The sequence below is a fragment of the Falco naumanni genome, chromosome 4, assembly GCF_017639655.2.
Source record: "Falco naumanni isolate bFalNau1 chromosome 4, bFalNau1.pat, whole genome shotgun sequence".
Classification (NCBI taxonomy): Eukaryota; Metazoa; Chordata; class Aves; order Falconiformes; family Falconidae; genus Falco; species Falco naumanni.
In genome coordinates this window covers 41,248,432-41,261,876 of record NC_054057.1, presented here as the reverse complement: position 1 = coordinate 41,261,876, position 13,445 = coordinate 41,248,432, and the positions used below count along the sequence as shown (strand labels likewise).

Sequence of the window (13,445 nt, the reverse complement as noted above, 5' to 3'; positions counted from 1 at the left end):
TTACTTTGTTTTCAAAGTGTGAATGATTAACTGCTCATAATTCATTATTAATTATGACCTAAAATTCAGACAAAAGGGCAAAAGGTTTATTAACTCAACTTACAGTTACTACTAAGATAATCCCAAGCCTCCCCATAAAACTACACTATTTTTCTGTGGGACTGTGCTGTGCTCCGATGGATGTCAACCATCTGAGGGGCTTCTCTCCCCATATCTCCCTGTGCCTGTCTCCCCAGCCATGACATTCACAAGGTCTGCGGGCATCCTTATGTGTCATCTTCCATCAATCTTTTCCTGGAGGAGGTTGCACTCCTGCACCTTAAGAAGGAATACTTTTTATTCAGGGCATAAAAATACCTAAATGTAGAAGTGGCAGGACACAGTTCTGCAGGACTTATTCAGTTCAGAATACCTCTTTATTGTTATGATGATGATTATGATTGTATTACATAAAATCTCCCCAAATTATTTTTTTTAATTTATGTACTTATTTGGGGAGTCTGACACTGGCATATAGCACAAACTCAGTAAGTAACACAAGAAATATAACACAGGTGTACTTATAAACTTAAAATTGAAAATAGGACAAATTTATGAATTGGTGCTGCAGCATAAAACTTAGTCTCTCTGCAGCTGTGGTTAAGCATTGACCACTTAAATTAATTTCCCAGCTGAAATTCTGCAAACTTCATAGGCTATTATTTAACAACCTCCAGGGAACTCATCTACCATGAAGCTCATTTCACATCTCATTTATTATTTGAATAAGGATAAATAGTTCCAAATTTCTCCAGTTTTCAGAACTCTAGAGATCCAGTCTCAATGAAATCTACAAAGGTAGCAAAAGGTATGCTACATAAAGGGGGAGGGTGACCTCCATGAAAAGCAAAATATATTACAATGACACTCTGTATACAGAAAAGGATTGATCCCTTAGGATTTTGAACAAAATAGGTTTTTGAAGGGTGAAGGAACACTATGACAAGTGTTAATAGAGGAATTACAATGGGCAATACTGTTCTGTACAAATGCTCCATTTTTACAGTAATGCCCATTTCTGTCATTAGCCAATTCCCACTGAAGGTTAGCAAAATAAAATCTTAATTTCCATACAAGCATAGCTTAAACCGGAATGGAATCAATTCCAAAAACTGTGAGGTATTAAAAATTCTGAAGATTTCTGAATATCTAGGAAATAGTGATATTAGTTCTAATGTATTTACCTAGTAATACAGACAAATATCTCAGGTTTGTCACAGGAATTGCCAACTGTGTTCCTCAGTGATTCTATTTGTATTTAGTTACAGCATGCTAATTTTGACTAGGTTTGCTGTGCTTATTTCCGGCAAGAAACACTGTGATTTGGTTTGAAGAGGAAAGAACAAACACACAAGTAGATACAAATGGCTACAAATGCAAAATTGGATACAAGTGGGTGCAAAGAACTGACAAATAACTTGTATCCAAAAGTGGATACAAGTGGGCTCGAATGATGGACAGAAAACTTTGTCATCAAACCGCTTTGTCTTAATTTACTGAAAGCAAATGCCGGATTGAAAGTCATATACGTTTCACTGTGTATTTACATTTACACCATTTTTTTGAAAAAAAAAATAAAAATTTACATTTACAACTACATCTGAAGTCACCTACTCCTGTTTCAATGTTATGTATAAATAAATTAAAATGTCTCATAACTTTTCATCAAGAAAAGTAACCAATTTCTTATGAGATGGTAGAGCTTTTGTAATTACAGGTAAAGGACAAGCCATAGAACATGAATTGTGTGAAATCGGTATCAAAATTTTTTGCTTCAGAATTCCTTTTTATCAGGAAGTCGTCATCCAACAATCATGTCACAGTTAGTCTTCACTGAAGGATGATTTTTTCAAGAACACATGAGCATATTTCTATGATATCTCAAGAACTACGTAAAAAAGGGAAACTACTTACCAAGCAAACACTTTTTTTTTTCAGAAATATTGCATTTTTTTTACAAAATCTTAGAAATTAAAATTTAATTTTAACTTCTTGAGTTACTAGTTCATGCCAAATAAAGGCTTATTGACTTCTTTGATAACCGAGTCCAAGCATGGCAACTTATTCCTCACCGGTTCTGTTTCTCTGCTTTCTCACCTGCCATCAAATGAGTAAGCACTGTCAGACCTGAGACAATTTTCCAAATCTCTTGCCTAGGTGTCCAGTAGCTGCATCCTGACTACATGACACTGAATTTTTCCTCTGTACCTTCCACACCTTCTCTTGGGAAAAAAACTGGGTGCACTGGCATAAGCGGTGCCACAGCGTGTTCCAGCTTTCCTCATGGTGGGAATGACTAGGCAATCAGGGCTGTTACACAGAGCTGTTATGCGTGGCATGGAGCCCTTCTATCCCCAAAAGCAAGCACAAGTGGAGACAGCCCATCAGCTGCTGGAAAGATGATCAACATTAGGTCATCACGTTATTTTAATGACACATGTAGAAAAGTCTGTCAATTCACTGTCTTCAAGGCCCACCACCCCTTCCTTGTGTGTCCATTGAAAATGCATTACAAATCAATGCCTCAAGACTTCAAAATAAAGTCCTTTCATACAGGTGTCCAAATGAATTCTTACCAATGATCTTAAGGTTATACACACCAAATATGAAAAATCTTGTGTCAAATATTTTATGTTTTAAAATGCTCGTTTTTTCAAGATACTGAAAACCACTACTTCTAGTTCAGCAAAGTGCTTTATCACACTTCACTATAAGTTTGTGAACCCTCATGCTGATTTATGATGTTTTTCCAAGCATTTCTCTGAAGTGCAGGGAACAATCACATTTCTATCCTGTTTCAGACTCTTCACTGACGTTGATGGGACAGCTGACAAGCATAATATTAATAACTATTTACATCTTCTAGGAGTCAGTACTTTGCCGTATTTTCAGTCTGTAATATTAATGTTGAAAGAATTACTGCAGAAGTAGTATATAGTCAGTGCCTAAACATTTCTGAGATTCTAGCTTTATAAAACAGCATGGTTACCCTGCTCACTTGGCAAACATCTATCTAGTAATTATAGTGATAAAGCTGTATTTAATCCAATTTAAGTTAATGCCTAGCTTTCACTTCATCTGAAAAGACATACAGAAGATATGCATCTTGTATACATGTAGATATACATCTACAAAGACACGTTTATTTCACAAGATTATGGCAGAACAAGATTATTTTCAGAAGCAACTCAGATTGTAAATATGAAGCATTAAAAAACCAAACCAAAACAAAACCAAACAAACAAAAACCCCCCAAACAAACAAACAAAAAAAATCAACCACACAACAAACCCCACAAAATCCCCAGAAAAATGGAGAAAACCCACTTGAAAGCTGAAGATACTTTTTCAGGCAGAAAATTAATTTAATTTCTGTTCAGTTGGCTGTAGGGACCTAAAAATGCATCTATCCTTTAGCAATACCACTTTTTGTTTTAAAAATATAAATGTTTTCTTTCCCTAAAGAGGATGGATGATGTTTTTTTTAAAAAAATTACTTAAGAATCACTAAGTAATGAAAATACTTGGCAGATAAAGATATACTCACAGACAATACTAAAACATCCATGGTTAAATAGATGAGGCCAAATCTAGTAAAAAAAAAAAAAAAAATACCCAAAAGATACTGTGAATTTTCTCCCACATCTAAAGTGCAAGTCCCTTTACTACTTCTCTATAAATTTAGGGTTTTTTTTAGAGCATCAGTCATTTCTGATATCCCTGTGATTAATTATGAAGACAGTTTAAGGATCCAAAGACTGGATCTAACTGATGGGCTGTTTTGACAAGAACACATACAAGTGAAAGTGGGTCAGTTGTAGTATGTGAACAGCAAAGCAATGGCAAGGCTGATGATGTTCTTTCATGATCTGCCTTTATTGACCCTAATCATATTACAGTACCCTGAACTACTTTCAGATGGAATCTCATCACTAATCCTTCACCTTAAGCATGGTTTTACTGCCAGGGTGATCTTCCATGGCAGGTTTAGGCAGGTTCAGCAGCTTACACACTTTTTCACCTATACATCACATTTTCTTTCTTTCTCCCAACCACCATTTCCTCAGATTTTAAAATAAATTAACAATAAAATTACAGGATTTTGGCTGAGTTACTATGCCAAATTCCTAGGACTTATGGTCCTAAAAAATGTATCCCACACTGACCAGGATATCTTGTTATAACCTAAGCACTTTTTTCCATCCTTCTTGTACCTTGGAACATATCAAGATGCAAGGGCTGCATAAAGATATCTCCACATCTCTGTGCTGAGAAGCTCAAATAGGGCCTTCATGGACAGACTTGTATCTAGTCTATGCAATGCTCACTGCTAAAGCAATTCTTCCATGCAGAGCTAAGGAATATCTTGAGAAAAGACAGGCATCACTTCCTTTTCAATATTTATGAGAACATTTTTGCTAGCAACTGAGTCAATTATCTGTCTAGCAGCAAATCCTAGTGAGCAAAGGGATCACTATTACATGTTTTGCTTAAAGATGTGGACCCTTCTCTATCCAAAGGATTTTGCCTGACTGAGATAGTAAGTTACACAGAATTCCTGCTCTTGCATCCATGCAAATAGCCTTAACCTCCCAAAGAAAGAAAACTGTAACACAGAGACACAATGAGAACATGACTTGCCATGAAATCCTGTCTTCATTAAAGATAACAAGAGTTTTGCTATATACTTCAGTAGAAGTGGAAATTCTACATTGCTTCTTAATTCTACTATAAGCATACTCAATAAATATAGATTATAAAAAATAATATAAAAGCCCCCTGTTTTTGATGTAAAGCCTAGAACTATGGAAGGATACTTAATTAAAGCTTCAATGAAGGTACTGCTTGCCTGTGATTTCTCGCTACCTTTCAAAGATGGCTTCTAGATCCAGTAAAGGAACAAGAAAAAAATCACTAACATTTTCCTTCTCTTTGCAAAGGTATCCAAGTCTCATTTTCCTGTTCAGCAATTCCTGGTATCAGTAGCAAATTTGAGACACTACTTTGAATTTTTAGGAAAGAAAAATCCCTACTTTACATAATTCCCCACAAATTCAAACAACTCAACACAGTCTCTCAGTGGGCTGTGGGTTGTGAAAGGTGGTGAAAGTCTTTCATTACTTCAGGTTTTCCATATTTAAAACATGGGCAGTACTTGACAGTTCATTGGCGTACAGAAAGGCTGCTTTTACCTGGTGCAATTTCCTTTGGGCTTCCTGCATGTAATCAGGGAACCAAGGTAAAGCACACTCACCCCTGCCCCCTTTGTCGCTGTCCCCCCAACAACAACAAAAAAATTCAGCAAGGAAATGACAGATGTGAAACTAAGAATACAATTTTGACTGGAAAAGGCATTGTTAAAATAGCTTAGAAATCCTTACTTTTGGTCTCTTTGTGCATATGTTGCGACGATGACATTGTGACACATCCTCCACTGCATACCAATAAAACAGTAACACGAAGAATAAATTACTGCTATTGCCTCAGAGTGGACTATGGCTTCATAGTATTAAGCTTTGTAATGGCACTGAACAAAAGGGCAGTTTCTTTTCCAAAGAACTGAACTAAAAGCATGAAATTATCCCTGAAGGTTTGCATAATGGACAATATATTTTCCTGGCTTCTCAGGTAATTTCCTTGTTTTCACACTGTTTTCTATGCTTGGAAATCCACTTGTCAGAAATGGCAATACTGATGTTTAGAAATGGCCTTTGTAAAATTCACACCACTTTTTGTCTTTCAAATATACTGCATTGCACCACACACATTTTCAAGATGTAAATTCTCTGTATTTCGCTTCATACTGGGTATTGAATAGCCTCCACTATCAAAAGGAATTTCACCACCAACCACAAAGTCTTCTCTTTGTTTTTCACTCTTTCCCACAAGTGTCCCAGTTCCCTCTCTGTCCACTCTACACGTGTATTGTTTTTCACATAGTCTGTGGACTAGTGAAGAAAACTGAGCATCAATTGTCCAAACTAGAGTCTACATAAATTCTGCATGAAGTATGGACATGAGATCGACGTGTGATATGTCAGCTTTTGTTCCTGGCCCACTACAGCTCTCCAAGACAGTCTTTGATCCTGGTCACAAGGACAGAACATGGTGGAGGCACCTAGGTCATACAAGTGCAAGTATTACAGCTGTCATATTAAAAGGCATTAGTACTTCAATAGTACAGAAATTAAGAAATCCACATGATTTGGACTGACATCAGCATCCTCTGGCACAGCTCCCAGAATACCCTGTAACTACCTCTGCACATCACACCCTGCCAGGAGATGTTCTAACAAGACCTCAGAGTTAAATACACAGCAGCTCTTTTGATTTTGGGTGCATATTTTTATAACTTGCCTACAGAGATACGTATGCTATACCCTGGGCTTCATAAAAAAAGCATGACCAGCAGGTAGAGAGAGGTGATTCTCCCCCTCTGCTCCACTCTGGTGAGACCCCACCTGGAGTACTGCATTCAGCTCTGGGGCCCCCAGCATAAGAAATACATGGATCTTTTAGAGTGGGTCCAGAGGAGGGCCACTAAAATGATCAGAGGGATGGAACACCTCTCCTGTGAAGAAAAACTGAGAGAGTTGAGTTATTTCAGCCTGGAGAAGACAAGGCTCTGGGGAGACCTTATTGCAGCCTTTCAATATTTAAAGGGGGCTTAAAAGAAAGATGGAGAGAGACTTTTTACCAAGGGCTGTAGTGAAAGGACAAGGGAAAATGGTTTTAAATTGAAAGAGGATAGATAATTGAAAGAGATAGATAGAAGACATAAGAAAGACATTTTTTATGATGACGTGGTTGTAAGACACTGGAACAGGTTGCCAAGAAAAGCTGAGGATGCCTCACCATTGGAAATGTTCAAGGTCTGGTTGGATAGGGCTTTGAATAGCCTTCAATCTAGTGCAAGAAGTCCCTGCCCATGGTCAGTGGGGTGGACTGAATGATCTTTAAAGATCCCTTCCAACCCAAAACGTTCTGTGATTCTATGATTAATGAAGGATTTAAAAACATGGGTAGCACTTCCCTGTCAATAATAATCCATTAGTCAATTAATAATTGCTCCAGAGGCAACTGCATGGCAAACTGTATAGCTCAGCCAGCAACGACAGGCTTTACACCGGCACAGTGAAAATAAAACTAAGTAGTGAGTACACAGATCAGAAACCAATAGCACAATGTAAATGTGAAAACCAAAGGGCAGTGTGCAACAACACCCAAGCAGGTATCAGGGATGGAAGAAATCAATACACAGATCAGAGACGAAGAAAAACAGTTAGTACCCAGGAAAAGAGCTACCAAGCTGCAGCAAATATGGCTGGATATCCATGTATTTGCAGTAGAATTGGAGAGGTAAGAAGCAATGGAAGCATGTGGTAACCTTTAAAGAGTAGGAGAAGAAAGACGAGGAATGACAAATCGAAAGTTCAAATTGAAGCAGTTGCTAGAATGGAAATTCATGATGACTAAATCTTTGTGTGAAAATTGCTGCCAGGTAACGGATCAAAAACAGTAACAGAAGAATGATCACAGGTGGATATTAAAAGTGTAATAAACAGAGAGCCCTTGATAAATTCAGAGCTGCTTCAACACCAGAGTTTAATGAAAGATATGTAACTGACCAACTAAACATTAACAAAATCCTACTGATATGTCAGCACGCACCAAAAATGAGCCCCTGAACAAGGAAGCAAGCAATCAAATCAAGGCAGAAGGGTAACAACACTTGACAACAATAAACCTGGTTCAATAAGGGTGAAAGTGACTGCAGAAAATCTGAAATCATAGTTAGAATACCAAAAAGGGTGAGCCTTTGGATGCACCAGAAGCTGTCTGCAGCACAGCGCCTTACAGCGTGAGGACAGATGTACCAGAGGTTAGGTCAGCTGTCCAGCTAACTGCAGTGTGTGTCTCCCAGTAGACTGCTGCCACCCCACAATGAGAACAAAACAGGCATGCAATGGTACCTCCCAAACTCTTGGCAGTTTATCACAGGTGGGAGGTTATAGCCTTTTTTGCTGTGCTAATAGCCCTTAACAGACTTTTCTTTCAATAATTTGCCAATTACCTACCAATCCCATTCATACTTCCTTTTAACCAAAACATCCCTTGGCAATGAACTGTGCAACAGACCATCTTAAAACATAATTTTCTTTTGTTTTTATTGTGTTGTCTAAGAATTTCACAGAGTAGCTCTCATTCTCTGTATTTAGAGAAATCATTAATGATGATTCTCCATGCAGCTTCTCTATGACACTGTTGATTTGATGTTTCTCTGTTGTATCTCAACTACCGCTCTTTCTGAGAGGAATAATCTTTACCCAAGTATTCTAGAAAGGGTCAAACATTTCTACTTCAGTTTTTGTTTTCAGCTTAACCTTCCTAATGTAAGGACAAACACACAATTACTTTGATTTGTTTTCTTAGGATATATAGAAGAAAGAGCACACACTGTTCAGATCCAGTTTCCTTCTAACAGGACTGGAGTGGTAAGGGTAAGTCCTAGCTGCATGTGCTGATATGCAACTGTAACCATCTGAAACATGGTCTCCTCACGTTGCTTTTCACAGTAGTAAATAGTACTTCTTTTTGGGACAATTAAAGGTATGTGCACTCTTCTTCTGGCTAAGCTCCATGCAAGGAACAGAATACAGACAAGTTTGGTCAGCTCCATTTTCGGGAGTACACCAGTATAAGTCCAGCATTTCAACCTGACACTTGTCAGTTAATGACTAGAGACAACTGAAAAACTCACACACTTAATTCGATCTACAGAACTACCGACATTGCAAGCCCCCTAAAAAATTATCTCTGAGGTGCTGTGAAATGTGATACAAGATCTAGAATCTGTAATTTCAATAGTTCTGATGCTTGTTATGTAGGAAATGAAATTCAAAATTTTCTTACTTCAAGGATATTACAGTTGATGAGGAAGTCTAGCAAGTCATCTTTTCTTAAACAGGTACAAAGGGCATTTAGTCTACTATAACAATCCTAGTATATTATTCATGTGCGAAATATGACTGCTAGAGACACATGAAATAAAAACTGAGTTCTGAAACCTCACAATCTGCCATAGCACAGGCTTTTAGCTTGAAGGAGAATTCAAAACCACTTTAAAAATAGTTTGTAAAGTAGAATTATGCAAAAATGTCAATTTTCTGCTAGAACCCTCAGTTTTTCCTTATAAAACTAGTTGCGGGAGGGGGTGTTGATCAATTTGTTCTCTTCTCAGAAAAGTAATTGCAAGAAAAAGCTAGAAATGCAAGAACTGAAGAATAACCTTTGTGATCCCATTTCACTTATTACAGAGCAGACCATTAGCATCCCAAAAGAAAATCACTACCTCATGTAACTGAGGAATGAAAAAGGATGAAGTAGAGGGTGCGAAAGTAGATACTGCCTGTGTGATTGCGACCCGCTACCTGGTAGTACCTTAGATACGTTTTTTAGCCCCTCCTGTTTTTCTTTTTAGATGAATGGTAGGGGCCTGGATGCAAATAATGTATGTTTACTACACATGTTATTTGTCACCAAACTGATCTTATGTCAAAGGCATACTAAAGCAAGATTAAAACCTCAGCTGTGACTATGTGCCTCCACAACTAATGCTATGGCTAAAATAGAAGAGTAACTGAAAATAATATGTGTTCAGAGTGATCTAATTTGCCTTTGAATTTGAAAATCTTTGTAAGAAAAGGTATTACCTATATCTCCATAACAGAAACGAAAAAATGAAAAATGAAAATTTGAATGAATGTATTAAAAGACAAAACAATCACCTTAATCTAGAGACTCAGAAATGAAGACAGCTTCCGTTAGATTCTCCTCTGCCTTTAGACAAATTCTGCTGCTAAAAAATAAGGTCAGATCTTGATTTAGCACCATCTAAGAAGTACACTTGTGGATTTATGTGTCAGAACTAACTATGGCTAACACTTCACCCACCTCATTTGAAAGGCCGTATAACTGATACTATATTTGATGATTTTGTCACATATCACAAATAATACATTATTAAGGATGTGACTGACTTAGAATATAATTTCAGAAGTAATTTTCTCTTTCATCCAGAGTATTGTGAAATACAGTAATTTTATTAAGGATTTCTTTAAGAACCCACCCAAGGTTTTCTCTTCAACAGATAACTAGCAGCTGTTAGAGTTAAAACTTCCAAGATGACTGTCTGACTAAGCTGGGACGGATGACACTTGTTATGCTTCACTCTGTGAATATCCTGTTATAGCAAAGTAAAACAAAGCTCTCCTGAACGCAGGCTTTCTTTGCTTCATGTCTGCAAGGTTAAGGGGACCCTTAACCTTAACTTAACTGATCCTCAAAGATGTTTCTTGCTATCTGATCTAAGAATGAGGGAATGCCTCCCAGTTCAGCACTGGGTGCCTACGGTATCAGATCCTATGAGATGGCATGTGGGAATGCTAGGGGTTCTAGGATTTAGAACAACAACAAGCTGCTAGTCATACTGAACATTTCCATCTTGCAAATGCTGCAAGAGACAACTCATACCATACTATGTAACAAATGAGACAAAGGCATTTTACAAGACAATTAAGTTCTTTTTGATACATTTACAACCTATAGTAAAATGCCACCATCAATGTCCTTTATGTAGGAATGTCTGAAATAGGACTGGTCAGCACTTACGCTCTGATGGCTCAGCCTGAATAAGAGACGAGGGTATTCAGAATATCAGAAGAATGCAAAGACACAAGTCACATTTTGCTTTAATAAAACAGAGGTCCGTTTCAGGACAGAAAGCATTTTTTCCCCAAAATGACAAAACTTGGAATATATAAAACTGTCTTGTTTAAAATTCTGAGAAATGAAGGCTGCAACTACTATACCTGCAAACAGCATGTCACTGTCAAAAGTACAAATACCAATGGGGGGGGGGGGGGAAAAAAAGGAAGACAGCTGTCTATCAGCTTCAGCTGTCTGTCTTCCCATGTTTGGTCATATTTCAAGCCATTATATCTAGTTTAAAATGCTGCTCAGGAGCTTGAGAAATCTAATTTGCACCATTATCAACATATTCAGGTATACATGTTTCAGAATCAGTCCCTTGAAATACAGTTTGGATTTTACACTAAGAAAAATATAAAAATAGCACAACAGGTACTAAAAATAGTAGCTGGAGAAAGAAGGTTTGTTTGTGTTTGTAGAACACAGTGCTATTCTAGATTCATAGCAAATGTATCATTCTAATTTTCAATCAATATTCCATTACTTTCTAAGCTAATACCTAATTGGTAATAAGATTGAAATTGTTACAGTGGATTTGGTTGTTTACTTTTCTTAACCACTTGTAAAATAGGAAAATAACAAATGTATTTTATATCAACTTAATTGCAATTTTATTTTGCATATAAACTTCCATAAAGTTGTATCTTTCAATAAATTTTCCTTATTTATTTTTGTCTGATTTTGGTCCTTGATTTTGGTTCTGAGGTTTAGTGGGAGCTGGTGCGAGGAAAGGAAGTCTGTGTGTGCTGCTCCCTTTGGGTTTCTGCCACACCATTCAGTTAAAGGCCTTACAATTTCCCATCTACAAGGTTCCAAACTCAAAAGTGGATCTGGCTTTCCAGAAGTTCTCAAGTATCTTTATTTGCTGCTTTGAATTTTTGGCTGAGAACTCCTCCTTTTCCTAACAGTTAGTATACAGGCACAGTTGTTTATATGGTCCCAAAGTTGGCTTCTAGTATAGTAAATAAACTATAAATTAAATAAAAATATATAAATATATAAAAACTATAATAAAGCTACTAGTATAGTAAATAAACTGAAAATATGAATTTGAGAGATTTACTATTCATAGTGATTCTTTCTTGGAATGTGGTAAACAAATGACAGACTTACATAGGGAGGAAAGAGGAAGAGATGGTACCAGCTATCTCAGATACACGATATCTTTTACATTTAGAAAAGAAAAACTGCTAGTCTGTGTTACAGAGACTTAGGCCATTTTCGATTCAAGAGTCTAACATTTTCTATTCACTAGGAATCTGAAAACACCAGAACAGTTGAAGAGATGTTCTGGCTAGAGATAGAGTACATTGAGAAGTCAAGACATGTATGTTGACCAGAAAACTATTAAAAAGTTCCATCCTATGATTAGACTTTCAAGAAAAAAAATCACATTCTTAAGTGAATCTAAACATTTCCTGTGAAGCATGGAAATGACCTACGGGACTTTAAGCATGTGGTGTGAAAACACTCAAGCACTAACTTTATGGGGTGTGGGGAACACAACACAGTAAACACAGAGGTTACAATTTTAATACTGTTACCCAGTCAGAAGACAGCCCAAAACTAACTGAGAGGCTGTTCTAGTCCACATCTCAAGTAGAAATACTTCAGAGAAAAAGTGGTAACAGAGTGTGAAGACCTTTCCCCCTACAGGTCTTTAGCCCTGGACGTATCCAAGTACTATCCACTGAAAAGGAAGATCAGAAAGAGGTCAGCACTTGGCAACTTACAGGAACAGAATAACAATTATTTTCTTCAAAATTTCTGAGTTTTGAAGGGTTGTAGGTTGTGGCACAGCAAGCACCATCAAAAGCAAAGCAATACACGATAACAAACATCAGATCTTGATCTTTTTCTCGAGAACAATCAAATCATACCTTACACCTCATGCCCCTCAAAAATGACTACAAAAACCAAAACTGCATCAAAAGAATATAAGATCCTTGTATTCCCTGCACAGAGCTGGCAAGTACAGTAGAAAACCCTACAACACTAACACATTGAAAATACTTTCAGTTTCTGAATGGAACCTTCCTAATACTCAGGAGGTCAAATACAGGACACATGGGTTTATAGGTCCCTTCTTAGATTATGTTGCTACTCCTTTACATTTGCACAAAGGATTTTGACAAAAAATGAGCATTCTCCTTCCAGGTGCCTCTGTGCAACCACAGCAATATTAAAGCCTTTTCCTCCAAAGAAGATACAATTCTCTCCACCTAAAAATAGTCATTTGGGAAATAAATATGGGACAACCTAAATAAAATACTGCATTATATCAGATTTAAAAGGGAAGCGTTCCTTTTTATAGCATGTTTTGAGTTTTTAAGTTGATTTAATGATTAGTTGGCAGTCAAGTGAACTAATGCCTCCTCTAATAAACCTGCAGTTTCATTAAACTGACCAAAATAAACAAATCACAGATAATGAAAGGTAAATAACATGTACACTTTTAAAAAGTGAGATAATAAATCTATATTTGTAGTGGTAACTTACTGTAATCATATCTTTATATGTGTATTCATCTATATCTTTATTTATATTTGATTGTTGACTTAGCCTTGCACCCAAATATTTTGAACTGATATTTTTTCTGGCCTTAAATAATTAAAGATTAACATGCAACTCTGGAAA

The 13,445-nt window shown here is 36.9% G+C and overlaps 1 protein-coding gene across 1 annotated transcript in view; it reads right to left on the bottom strand.

Annotated features, from left to right (window-relative positions):
* MALRD1 (MAM and LDL receptor class A domain containing 1) overlaps positions 1-13,445 on the bottom strand; it is a 282,296-nt gene that overhangs the window by 203,207 nt on the left and 65,644 nt on the right. The gene's annotated exons all lie outside the window — the stretch shown is intronic.